Genomic DNA, 14,180 nt, shown 5'->3' with positions numbered 1-14,180 from the left:
CGGGAGTGAAAGGAAGGAAGTTTCCCCTGGTCAGTGTACCCAAGCAAGCCGGTGGGGTGAGTGGGTGGGCGAGCACTGCACACAGACTGATGCCGCTGTGCCGCCTGTCTGAGCTGATGAGCTTCCGTGGACGAGATGACATCATCTCGGCGTCCGAGTCGGCTGCATCCAATAGCAGGCTCCACCACGTGGCTCTGTTCTCCTAGCCTTTCCCCCAAAGTTGCTGGCCCCAGTGCATGGCGGGAGTTGTAGTTCACAGCACAGACATACAGACTTGGCCTTCTGGTGCCTGTGCTCTGCAGAGACTACAACTCCCAGATTGCACTGCAGGGAGCTCAAAGAGAACATCACTTGTCGCCGGCTTCTCCTGCTGCCTTTAGTAGGGGACCGAGGAGCAGGTACAAACATCTTACTACATGCTGTCTGTACGGTACCCTTTTCTTTGGTCTCATGGTCTTTACCCTGTCTGTACCCAACACCCTGTCTGTCTCATGGTCTGTACCCAGTATCCTTGTCTGTCTCATGGTCTGTACACAGTACCCTGTCTGTCTAAGGTCTGTACCCAGTACCCTGTCTGTCTCATGGTCTGTACCCAGTGCCCTGTCTGTCTCATGGTCTGTACCCAGTATCCTGTCTGTCTCATGGTCTGTACCCAGTACCCTGTCTGTCTCATGGTCTGTACCCAGTACCCTGTCTGTCTCATGGTCTGTACCCAGTACCCTGTCTGTCTTATGGTCTGTACCCAGTACCCTGTCTATCTGCGGTCTGTACCCAGTACCCTGTCTGTCTCATGGTCTGTACCCAGTACCCTGTCTGTCTACGGTCTCATGGTCTGTACCCAGTACCCTGTCTGTCTCATGGTCTGTACCCAGTACCCTGTCTGTCTACAGTCTCATGGTTTGTACCCTGTCTGTCTCATGGTCTGTACCCAGTACCCTGTCTGTCTACAGTCTCATGGTCTGTACCCAGTACCGTGTCTGTCTACAGTCTCATGGTCTGTACCCAGTACCCTGTCTGTCTATGGTCTCATGGTCTGTACCCTGTCTGTCTCATGGTCTGTACCTTGTCTGTCTATGATCTCAAGGTCTCTACCCTGTCTCAGTGCTGTGTCTTGGCCTAGGACGACAAGGCCCAGGCCCAGAGCGGAACTTTGCAGGGGCTTGCTGTATGTAGCGCTCCACTTATAAATATTTTGGGCCTCCTTGGCCGGGGGGACTGGCGCCACCATAAGCGGCCGGTGACTCTCCAGACCGGTTGCACGTAATTTGCCCCCTGGCAACAATTGATGGGCACAGTCACAGGATTTGATGGGGCACAGTGGTGGCATTTGATGGGGCACAGTGGGGGCATTTGATGGGGCTGTCATTCAAACTGGAGGGCTTATTTTATTTTTAATGGGCTTTTTTCATTTATCTTGCTGCAGTTCTGCTTTCAAAATGAACGCCAGGGAAACAGCTATTCACACACATATGTGAAATTTTTCATCTACCAAAAGATTTATAATTCTGTGCACCCATTTTTGTGATTCATATTCCTCTGTCAGACAGTACAGCCAGAATGGTGCACCACCTTCTCTATTACAGTTAACTAATACAGCAGTGTTATTTACCCTCTCCCTAAACCTGCTGATAATAAAGAAGCATTACACTGATAAGTTATCAATTATGCTTATTCTGTTGTTTCCCCTATCAGCATCCTGTATCATGTCTGTGCAGTCTCTGACCATTTCCTGTATGATTGTCTGTACACAGTCTCTGACCATTTCCTTTATGATTGTCCGCACACAGTCTCTGACCATCTCCTGCATCTTTGTGGCGTGATTGTCTGTCAGCACCCTGTCTGTGGCTCCAACATTTTTATTGTGTTAGCCAGGTAAGAGTTTGCTTGTCATTGCCATAATAAAACCATCTCCTGTATCATTGTCCGCACGGTCTCTGACCATCTCCTGTATCATTGTCCGCACAGTCTCTGACCATCACCTGTATCATTGTCCGCACACAGTCTCTGACCGTCTCCTGTATTATTGTCCACACAGTCTCTGACCATCTCCTGTATCATTGTCCACACAGTCTCTGACCATCACCTGTATCATTGTCTGCACACAGTCTCTGACCATTTCCTTTATGATTGTCCGCACACAGTCTCTGACCATCTCCTGCATCTTTGTGGCGTGATTGTCTGTCAGCACCCTGTCTGTGGCTCCAACATTTTTATTGTGTTAGCCAGGTAAGAGTTTGCTTGTCATTGCCATAATAAAACCATCTCCTGTATCATTGTCCGCACGGTCTCTGACCATCTCCTGTATCATTGTCCGCACAGTCTCTGACCATCACCTGTATCATTGTCCACACACAGTCTCTGACCGTCTCCTGTATTATTGTCCACACAGTCTCTGACCATCTCCTGTATCATTGTCCACACAGTCTCTGACCATTACCTATATCATTGTCCGCACACAGTCTCTGACCAACTCCTGTATCATTGTCCACACAGTCTCTGACCATCGCCTGTATCATTGTCTGCACACAGTCTTTGACCAACTCCTGTATCATTGTCCAAGTACAGTCTCTGACCGTCTCCTGTATTATTGTCCACACAGTCTCTGACCATCTCCTGTATCATTGTCCACACAGTCTCTGACCATCGCCTGTATCATTGTCCACACACAGTCTCTGACCAACTCCTGTATAATTGTCTGAGTACAGTCTCTGACCGTCTTCTGTATCATTGTTTGCACAGTGTCTGACCATCTCCTGCATCTTTGTGGTGTGATTGTCTGTTAGCACCCTGTCTGTGGTTCCAACGTTTGTTACCGTGTTAGCCAGGTAAGAGTTTGCTTGTCATTACCATAATAAAACCATCTCCTGTATCATTGTCCGCACAATCTCTGACCATCGCCTGTATCATTGTCCGCACACAGTCTCTGACCATCTCCTGTATCATTGTCCACACACAGTCTCTGACCATCTCCTGTATCATTGTCCACACACAGTCTCTGACCGTCTCCTGTATTATTGTCTGCACAGTCTCTGACCATCGCCTGTATCATTGTCTGCACACAGTCTCTGACCATCTCCTGTATCATTGTCTGCACACAGTCTCTGACCATCTCCTGTTTCATGGTCGCGCAGTCTCTCACCATCGGCTGTATCATTGTCCGCACACAGTCTCTGACCATCTCCTGTATCATTGTCCGCACACAGTCTCTGACCATCTCCTGTTTCATGGTCGCACAGTCTCTGACCATTGCCTGTATCATTGTCCGCACACAGTCTCTGACCATCTCCTGTATCATGGCCAGGCAGTCACTGACCATCTCTTGTTTCATGGATGTGAGGTCTGTGACTGTGTTTCTTAGCTGGATTGGACTGTCCCTCAGGTGGCTTGGGCTGTCCCTTAGCTGGGTTGACCTGTCCCTCAGCTTGGTTGCACTGTCCCTCAGCTAGTTTGGCCTGTCCCTCAGCTGTGTTGGCCTATTCCTCAGCTGGATCAGCCTGTCCCTCAGCTGGATCGGCCTGTCCCTCAGCTGGATCGGCCTGTCCCTCAGCTGGATCGGCCTGTCCCTCAGCTGGATCGGCCTGTCCCTCAGCTGGATCGGACTGATCCTTAGCTGGGCTGTCTCTTATCTGGGACTATCCGTCAGCTGGGTTGGTCTGTCCCTCAGATGGGTTGGACCGTCCCTCAGCTGGGTTGGACTGTCCTTTATGTGGGACTGTCCTTTATCTTGGACTGTCCCTTATCTGGGACTGTCTCTTTGGTGGATTAGATTGTCACAGTCCTATAAGTGGATTGAACTGTCACACTCCCATAGCTGGATTGGACTGTCCCTCAGCTGAGTTTGACTGACCCACAGATTGGACTACCTCTTAACTGGATTGGAATGCCACTTAGCTTTTTGTCAGATATACACTGAAAAACTCATTATACAAGTACACTTGTTAATAAGTGTATTTGTTTGCTTATAAAAGGCGTAACAACAGCAAGGAAATGATTTAGCATGAAAACAGTCTGACCAATTGAGAGACCAGAAGCAGAAACCACTTCAATCAATTCAATTCTGTTCCTGCATTGGTCTTTTTAACGTTTTGTTTATTTTGTTCTAAAATTGTGTGTGTTACTACACTGTGTGTAATTACTAGATTAGCAGAATTTACATTAGTTTTCCATAATTTTAAAACAAATATGCATAAAAGTGGAAGAGAATGTCACAAAGGGTGAGAATTTGAATCTGGTCACCAAAAAAGAAAAAAGAATATTGCTTTTGATGAATGCAAACAAGAATTGCGTGGCTCTATGCATACGCTTTTTAAGACAGGCAAGATAAGTACAAACGAAGAGGTGCCTGAGTGTGAACATGAGACGATGGAATCAGTTTTGACTGAAAGAGAAGATGATTCACAGCCAAGCACTTCTGCTGAATCTGAATCGTATACCATTTTGTGTAGCACAGAAGAAGTAATTTGAGAAAAGCCTCATGTTTCAGGTTCTGAGCAATCAGAGTCTACATATCAGCCTCTAAGTTATGATCCTGGAGAATCTACTTTCCCAGTTGAAGATAAAGACAGAATCTGTTATATTCAGAAAGGACCAGTAATGCCCCGTACACACGATCAGAAATTCTGACAGCAAAAGTCGGATGTGAGCTTTTGGTCAGAAATTCCGACCGTGTGTATGCTCTATCGGACTTTTGCTGGCCAGCAAAAGATTGAAAGCAGGTTCTCTATTTTTCAGTCGGAAAAAGTTCCTATCCGAAAATGCGTTCATCTGTATGTAATTCGGATGCGCAAAGAATTGCGCATGCTCGGAAACAATTCGACGCATGCTCGGAAGCATTGAACTTCATTTTCTCGGCTCGTCGTAGTGTTGTATCTCACCGCGTTCTTGACAGTCGAAAGTTCGGAGAACTTTTGTGTGACCGTGTTTATGCAAGGCAAGCTTGAGCGGAATTCCGTCGGAAAAACCATACAAGTTTTTCCTGACAGAATTTCTGATCGTGTGTATGGGGCATTAGGGAAGAAAAGGTAACTTTTCCATTAGACAGTGGAAAAAGACATTTTTCTAACTTTCATTACACCAGGGTTCTAAGCAACAAGGAAACACAAGGTAGGCGCTGGTTAGTTTATTCCAGAAGTAAGGACTGTGTTTTCTGTTTTGCCTGTCGTTTATTCTCACCATTACAGAGCGCTTTAGTGTCTGATGGCTGCAATGACTGGAAGAACCTGAGCAATCGACTTGGTCTTCATGAAAACAGTTCTGACCACTTAGAGAACATCATCACATGGATGGAAACTGAGAAAAGATTTAGATGTGGGAAAACTATTGATGCGCCGTTGCAAAAGCAGATACTCCTGGAAAAGCAACGTTGGCGTGAAATTCTGGAAAGGCTTATAGCCACTGTTCAATTCTTATCATTCCATAACTTACCATTTTGAGGGCACAGAGATCATTTAGAGGAAGAGAATAGTGGTAATTTTATTGATCTGATAAAGCTTTGTTCAAGGTTTGATCCTGTTCTTTGTCAACACTTGCAACAAATTGAAGAGAAACGTATTCACAACCATTACTTGGGAAAAAACATAGAAAATGAACTAATTTCATTGATGGCCAAACTTGTCAAACGAAAAGATTCTTCAAGCAAATATTATTCTATAATTCTTGACTGCACTAGGGATGTGAGCCACGTTGAACAGATGACTGTGGTATTACGACATGTCGATGAAAAATCAGGAGATGTTGAAGAGCATTTTATTGGATTTTTACCAGTTGACAAAACGACAGCTGAAGAGTTAACTAAAACCATACTGCTGGAAATTGAGGAATCAGGTCTGGACATCAAAAATTGCCGTGGTCAAGGATATGACAATGGAGCAAACATGCGAGGGGAGAAAAGTGGTTTAAAAACTAGGATATTAAATATCAATCCTTTAGCTTTTTTACACCCTGTGGTTGTCATAGTTGGAATTCGGTTCTGGGTGATGCAGCAGCATCTTGTGCAAAAGCCAAATTATTTTTTGGGGTTTTGCAAAGACTTTACACATTATTTTCTGGCTCATCCAATAGATGGGCAATTTTAAAATAGAAGGTAAATATTACCCTCAAGCCATTGTCAGAAACCAGATGGGAGTGCAGAGTTGAGAGTGTAAAGGCTGTCCATTACCAACGAAAAGAAATCGCTGAGTGCCTGGAAGAGATGACACCGAAGAATGCTGATCCTGCTTTATGTAGTGAAAATAATTCACTAAAAGAAGAAATTTTGTCATACGAGTTTGTTCTGTCATTGATTGTATGGTATGAGATTTTATTAAAAATCAACCTTATCAGCAAGGTGTGGCAAAAGTTTTATATGCAGCTGGACACTGCAGTAAAACATTTGGAGGCATTCCCGTGCTGGCTGAAGGAATATCGACAAAATGGTTTTAATTCTGCCAGTGTTACTGCCAGGGAAATTGCTGAAGAAATGGACATTCCAAGGGAATTTCGACAGTTCAGGATAAGCAGGACCAAAAGAATGTTTGATTATGAGTGTCCAGATGAAGGAATTGTAAACCCTGCAGACAGGTTTAAAGCAGAATATTTCAATGTTATTCCCGACAAGATTCATGCTAGTGCTGAGCCTCGCTTTGAAGGTGTAAAAAGCCATGTCAGCAATTTTGGATATTTATCTGATATCTCCTCTTTATACATGAAATCTGAAAAAAAGACCTATTACAAAACTGCAAAGAACTTGAAGCCCTACTTACTTTACCCAATTCTTCTGATTCTGACATAAGAGGTCTGGAATTGTATGAAGAGCTACGAATGTGTATGTGTACTGTACCTCCAAAATTGGATATGTCCGGCTCCTTGAAATACCTCATTGATAACAATTTAACTGACATTTATCCAAACATCTATGTTGCCTTAAGAGTCATCTTAACAATTCCAGTTACTGTTGCATCAGCTGAGAGGAGCTTTTCAAAACTAAAATGAATAAAAACATACTTAAGATCAACTATGAGCCAAGAGAGATTATCTGCCTTAGCAGTTTTGTCCATTGAACGTGATCTGGATTCAAAATGAAATTATTCATCTGTGATAGATGAATTTACTGCAAAATGTAGGAGAATGTTTTGAAACTCCAACTTTTGCTAAATTAAACTTATGAGACTGTTCTGATACTGAAACATTAAAAAAGTTTACTACTGTTAAAACTTCCCAGGAGGTTTGTGTATGAGCCTCAACTATAGTTAGCACATCTATTGTGGTATTGTATAAATATTATTGTATTTTGAAACAAAGGGTTTTTTTTTTGGTTTTGGTTGGCTTTCAGTAAGTGACTGACAAAGGACCCTGGCATAAGTCTATGCTAACAGGACACCCTTACACCAGGCTGTTTTTCTGCAGGCACCCTAAACAGACACCTGTTCAGAATTGACAGGCATTTGTTGGAGCAGCACAATGGTAGTTGCAGATCAAACAGAAGCAGCTTTCTTGGCTGTAATGGATAGGAGAGTTTAATTCCACTTTAAGGCTGTCAGCAGATTGGCCTCTACAAACTCGGCAGTGTCTAAGAATGGAGAGCAACTAAGCATGTGCAAAGCGGGGTGAGAGAGTGTACTACTAAATTTTAAACAGTCTAGACACTTATTTGTAAAAAAAAAATTCATAGCTATACCTGCAAAAGGGGCCTGAAGGGATCTAGCAGGACTTAATTTTCTGACTAAAGTTCCAATTTAATTTTTTTTTATTGAAGTTTTTCTGAAGAATGCAAGAAACTTATTTTATGTTACTTGAAAAAATATTGCACTTTATACCTCTTATGTTCCAAGAACTACTGAGCAAATATGCAAAGTGAGATATTTATCTGTTTTTATGTTTTACATTTTTGTAAAAAAAAATCACTTGTTGCATGCTTGTTGTTACATTAAACAGGTTATGTGCAAGATTATGTTGTAAAATAACTTTTTTTTTGTTTTATACTTTTATTTTTTTTATTTTTTTTATACATTTATTTCACATTTAGGAGACAGCAGCGAGGATAATGAGTAGGCAGCTGCACAATTTGATCTATATGTGTGTGCATGTGATAGAGAGATAGATAGATAGATAGATAGATAGATATATATATATATATATATATATATATATATATATATATATATATATATATATATATATATATATATATATATATATATATATATATATATATATATATATCCTGTGTTTAATGATATTTAATTAAAGAATTGGTCAGAGAAATGTATAGAAACTGTGAATTCGCAGTTCATAGGAATTAAGGCTGTTATTATATGCATTTATACAGTTATTTTTTATCACCTATATTTTTCCCATTATGGACGTGGATGGGGCCTCATGACTAAGTTTTGCTTAAGGCCTCACAAAGTCTAGAGCGGCCTCTGGTTCTGAGCTATGATTGATTTGTGATATGCACGATATTTAATGTGGTTGTTAAATTTTCAACACTACAGATAGTTATTCTGTGTGACAGGCAGGGCTGGTGCAAGTATTTGTGTCTACTTAGGCGAGGGTGCATTTCGCCCCTCCACACACACTGTCCTCCGCCACCCCCCCCCCCTGTATGGCATACACTTTATTTGCACTCCAATGTGTAATGAAGATGGTATTACCCACTTCCCCTCAGTGACTACGGGCAGTTGGCAGGTGGGGCGAAGTAAAACAGGGCACAGCATTATGGAATGGAAGACAGGTATTTTAAAAATCTGAATCCCCAGAAAGTGGCTGGGGATTCGGATTTTATCGCCCCCAAAAAATACAGAAAAATGTTCCATGCGCTCAGATCCACAAAGTAAACTGTAGAAGGGATAAATCAAGAATAAATGAATTCTCTATAAAATATACAGTAAGATACAAAGATTACCACTCTGCCAAAGCAGAAAACGCAGTATCAGTCAATTGATCAAGACACAGGTAACCCCAGCAGAGAACCACAGTGAGTGATCCTGGGTGTACAGTATAGCTCGCATGTGAATCGCACAGTCCGGGTGGCACAGAACACAGATCACCTGACCTCTCCCGAATATATAGGTTATCCCAGCAGGCCAAGTGAATTCAAGAAAACCCCTGCCCATTGGCTGAGATACCCATATACCCATAACCTGACCTTGGGTTACCCTACCAAGGGTAGAGTGAAGGGAGTGAAATGAAGGGGGATGGGGTTCTACAAAGGGGGTGATGACAGGAATGTAAAGGGGGGGGTGGGGACTACAGTGTGAAAAGGGGTGCTATAAAATGCGTGCAGACAATTATGCGAAGAGAGTGAGGACAGGAATGTTAAGGAGGGTGAGGACAGGAATGTTAAGGGGGGGTGCTATAAAGGGGGTGAGGACAGGAATGTTAAGGGGGTGCTATAAATGGGGTGAGGACGGGAATGTTAAGGGGGTGAGAACAGGAATGTAAGGGGGGTGCAATAAAGGGGGTGAGGACAGGAATGTGAAGGGGGGTGAGAACAGGAATGTTAAGGGGGGTGAGGACAGGAATGTTAAGGGGGGTGAGGACAGGAATGTTAAGGGGGGTTGCAATAAAGGGGGTGAGGACAGGAATGTGAAGGGGGGCTGGGAACTGCAATTTGAAGGAGGGGTACTATAAAGGGGGTGAGGACATGAATGTAAAGGGGGGCTGGGGACTACAATGTGAAAGAGGGGTACTATAAAGGGGGTGAGGACAGGAATGTGAAGGGGGGCTGGGGACTGCAATGTGAAGGAGGGGTACTATAAAGGGGGTGAGGACAGGAATGTGAAGGGGGGCTGGGGACTGCAATGTGAAGGAGGGGTACTATAAAGGGGGTGAGGACAGGAATGTGAAGGGGGGTGATATGAAGGGGACTGGGAACTGCAATTTGAAGTAGGGGGTAATATAAATGGGGGCCACAAACAAGAATGGAAAAAGGGAGCTGAGGAATGTAATGTAAAGGGGAGGATGATGAGCAGTGGGACTGAGAACACTGATGTAATAAAAAGGATTGTGATATGAAGGATCTCAGGCTAGGTTCACATTATTGGGTAAAGGTGGCACATTTATTTTAGTTATTTCAGTGGGCTGCCTTATAAGCATAAATGCAGAAAAATAAGTGCCTGATCCTTTTTTTTTGCGCCATACCAAGCTGCATGGTACTGTGGCACTATGCGGTGTGGCACTCGCAAAAAATGTGCCATGTTTGCCATTGGACAGAGGTGCCATTGAGAGTCAAACATATGATTCCGACCTCGGCTGGAAGAAAATTTTACTGACTGGACCTTCATATATTTAATCCAATACCCCTGCTCTAGTGTCCTGCTCCACCAGCTCAGCTATAATTGCCACCTCCCTCCCAATGCCAATATTGGGGTTGCGGACCTCTTTGTGTGCACATGTTAACTATTTAATGATTCCACTTCTTTATTCTCTCTCCCAGTACTTTCAGCAAGGTCCATGGGTTCTCTGTGCTGCGGATTTGGTCCCAAATGCTTTAGGGGGACTGACTGCTAAGGAGGGTGCCAGATCACCAATCCCCTCGCTAACCAAAGGAAACCATCACCCATGCTTTGTACCACTCTCCCGCTGCCTGGCTTCAATACCATTCTTACCAATCCTGGTTACCCATCCCGCCAACTCCTCTATATGGTTAATCTTTACATGGTGGCACTTGAACTTCTTCTCTTCATCCCCTTGTGTGTTACAAGCTCAGTTCTTTAGATATGCCATGTACCTTAATGCACCCCTTTGGATGGACTTCAGACCAGGCATTTAACAGTTAACAGAACTTTACTGAAGCTTCTTTGACAGTACTAGTTAATAAAGTGTAGCACCCTCTAGAGTGCTAGATGTAATATAGTTTGGTAGTGTAGGGACATTTATTCACCTTGGGGGTAAGCTTTAACTGTTGAATCTGGGTCAGGGTTCAGTGGGAGTTCAGGGTTGGATGACATCCTTACAACTCTTCTGGTGCCTCCTTGTGATCTAGATGGTTGTAGAAACTTCTAGAGATGGTAGGTGGATGTTAGGAGGAGCTGTTTGGAATATTTATGAGGGCCTCAGCCAATCCCTAGTAAAGGGCTGGCAGGGGGCAGGCCATCTCATAAATAGGCATGAGTGATTCCAGCAGGGGAGTCGGGTGGAAGAAGGAGTGCTGAGGAGTAGGGATGAGCCGAACAACCCCCGGTTCCGTTCGCAGCAGAACTTGCGAACAGGCAAAAAATTTGTTCAAACACGCGAACACCGTTAAAGTCTATGGGACACGAACACGAATAATCAAAAGTGCTCATTTTAAAGGATTATATGCAAGTTATTGTCATAAAAAGTGTTTGGGGACCTGGGTCCTGCCCCAGGGGACATGGATCAATGCAAAAAAACCCTCACGCATTTTTTTAAATTTTGGTTCGGGATTCCCTTGTGGGGAAATCCCATGCAGTTTTTATCAATGAACTTTTATGTGTATTGTCGGATCGACAATTCATTAATAGCCGCAAGTAGTTTTAAATGACTTTTTTTCCTTTGAAATGTCATTTTGCTGTCAGACTGTTCTAAACACGGGAAACATGCGCCCCTTTACAGGCATACTATAGACACCCCCCAGCTACAAAATTTAAAAGGATATTACACTTTTATTGTTTGACTTTAAGCATTATTAAAATCACTGCTCCTGAAAAAACAGACGTTTTTAAAACCTTTTTTTTGCATTGATCCATGTCCCCTGGGGCAGGACCCAGGTCCCCAAACACTTTTTATGACAATAACTTGCTTATAAGCTTTTAAAATTAGCACTTTTGATTATTCATGTTCGAGTCCCATAGACTTTAATGGTGTTCGCGTGTTCAAATGAATTTTTTGCCTGTTCGCATGTTCTGGTGCGAACCGAACAGGGGGGTGTTCAGGTCATCCCTAGTAAGGAACAAAAATATAAAAACCTGGAATGACATGTAACAGTTGCTTCACTTTTGCCTGCTGTGTGTAAGGAGGAGATGGCCCCCAGATTTTTTTACACAGACACAAATTCCTAAAGACTGTCAGATTCTGCACAACAAAGTTTTGGCTGCGAGATGAAATCAGTCTCCTCCCCCCTTTCCTACCCTTTTGCAAAGGAGGGGTAGAGCTCATTTAAAAAAGAAAGAAAGAAAAAATATATATAAACATTAGGGTTGCTTTTCTCATGTATTCTCTTTCTTTACTGGTCAATTACAGACATTTAAATATTTGAGCTAAGTTTGCTCATTCTTGCTGACTAGTAAATCACAGACATTTACATGATTTAACACCTCAGTTAGCTTTTCACTTTTTAGTTTTAGACAGAGTTCTAGAACTGGGTGTAACTTCCCTCTGATTGGGAGGACTGACGTTTTTAAAAATTCCAGCATAATTACTTTTTGGAGCCTCAATTTGTCCCTGCCTCTTTTTAAACTGAGCCTCCGCTATTATCTTTTTAAATTTATCCTGAGGCTTCCCACTGTTCTGTAGAACAGCAACAGATAATGGTGCTCTCTATTAGCCAATCCAAACCATTTTAGGGATGGTAATCCTGGGCCATCACAACTTTTATTTTATTCGGTAAAGCCTCCTTAAACAGTTGGAAAAATTCATGGCTCTCAAAATCTGTGTTTTTCTCAGCCAAGCTATAGGCCTTCTTGAGAACTTTTAAAAACTCTCTGGGACTTTGATTCGGCCTACATTTCAAAGTATACATGATCCTTCTGGCAGCAATAGCTGACTTATAGGGACCAAGTTCTGTCTTCATTTCTCATACTTCTCTGATAGAAGATATCACCTGATATTTTACAAATTCTCAGATTTTTCTGTGATGCAGACCAATTTCATTTTCTGCATCAGCAGGGCCGGCTACACTAGAAATAACTTTAGTGTGAGTAATTTTTCAATATTGCAACTAACAATGCAATATCAAAAACAAAAACAAAAAAAATCTTAATTTTTAAGAATTTCTTTTTTTTTTTTCAAAAAAAAAAAAATGACAATAAAATATATATAATTTTGCACAAATATATCACTTGTTTCAAACTTCGACAGATCTCGGTGGGACCTCCAATTATGTTAGAATGTTTATACTGAAATAATAAAACAGTATTGTATTAATGAAATTATGCAAGTCTTTGTTTTGGGAGATTTTACATTTTTCCACAATTACAACCAAGTAATTCAAGTTTGTTTATCTGTGCTATTTTGAAGACAAATGACACAAATTATATGCTTAAAACATATATATTTATTAACTAAAAATTCAGTGCAAATTAATATAAGGTATATTTCGTGATAATACAAATATGGATATACTTTTAAATATCAAATATATATGGGAATACAAATGATAATCACATTTATACTCAAGCTCCTATTACAAAATACCATATTTCAATATTTGAATGATAACTTGGTAAATTTTAGACTTGGTAACTTAGTGAATAGCTTTCCGTGGCTTCATGGACTTAAAAAAATAAACTGGTGTTTACTTTAGCACTGTGATTCCTTCTCAAAACAAACAGATATTAAAGCTAAAACCACTTTTTCAATATATGGTTAACCATACACAAACTTGGTCATTTTAACCAAGATTCACTTTTAAATTTAGAATGAATCAATGGTTCAATGCATACTATAACCAATCCATCTCTAATGCCGCGTACACACGATCGGACTTTCTGACGGGAAATGTTGGATGTGAGCGTGTGTATGCTCCATCGGACATTTGTTGTCGGACTTTCCGTCAACAAATGTTGGCTAGCATGTTTTCAAATTTTCGGGCAACAAATGTTAGTTGTCGGACTTTCCGATCGTGTGTACACAAGTACGTCGCACAAAAGTCCAAAGTACAAACACGCATGCTCGGAATTAAGGACGAGCCGAAAGCACTTGGTTTTGTAAAACTAGCGTTCGTAATGGAGATATCACATTTGTGATGCAGCAAATTATGAAATCTCTCAATGCAGCACATTCTCTTCTTTATAATGGTATAATAATGAAGCTGCGGTTCTGACAAACGTATTTCTTTTTTTTTCTAGTGATCGCCAGAATAATTATTTACTCACAAACAAACTGTCCTTCTTGAAGTAAAACACATAGTCAAGTATTTGTCAAAACAAACATTTTTAATCGAATAGGGAGCACAAGTTCGTATCAAAATAAAGAGGAAGGCAACAATGGAGAAAAAGTTGGAGCTGGTGAAGCCCTTGTAC

Source organism: Aquarana catesbeiana, linkage group LG06, assembly GCF_042186555.1.
Source record: "Aquarana catesbeiana isolate 2022-GZ linkage group LG06, ASM4218655v1, whole genome shotgun sequence".
Lineage (NCBI taxonomy): Eukaryota > Metazoa > Chordata > Amphibia > Anura > Ranidae > Aquarana > Aquarana catesbeiana.
Note: the sequence above shows the minus strand (reverse complement) of the source record.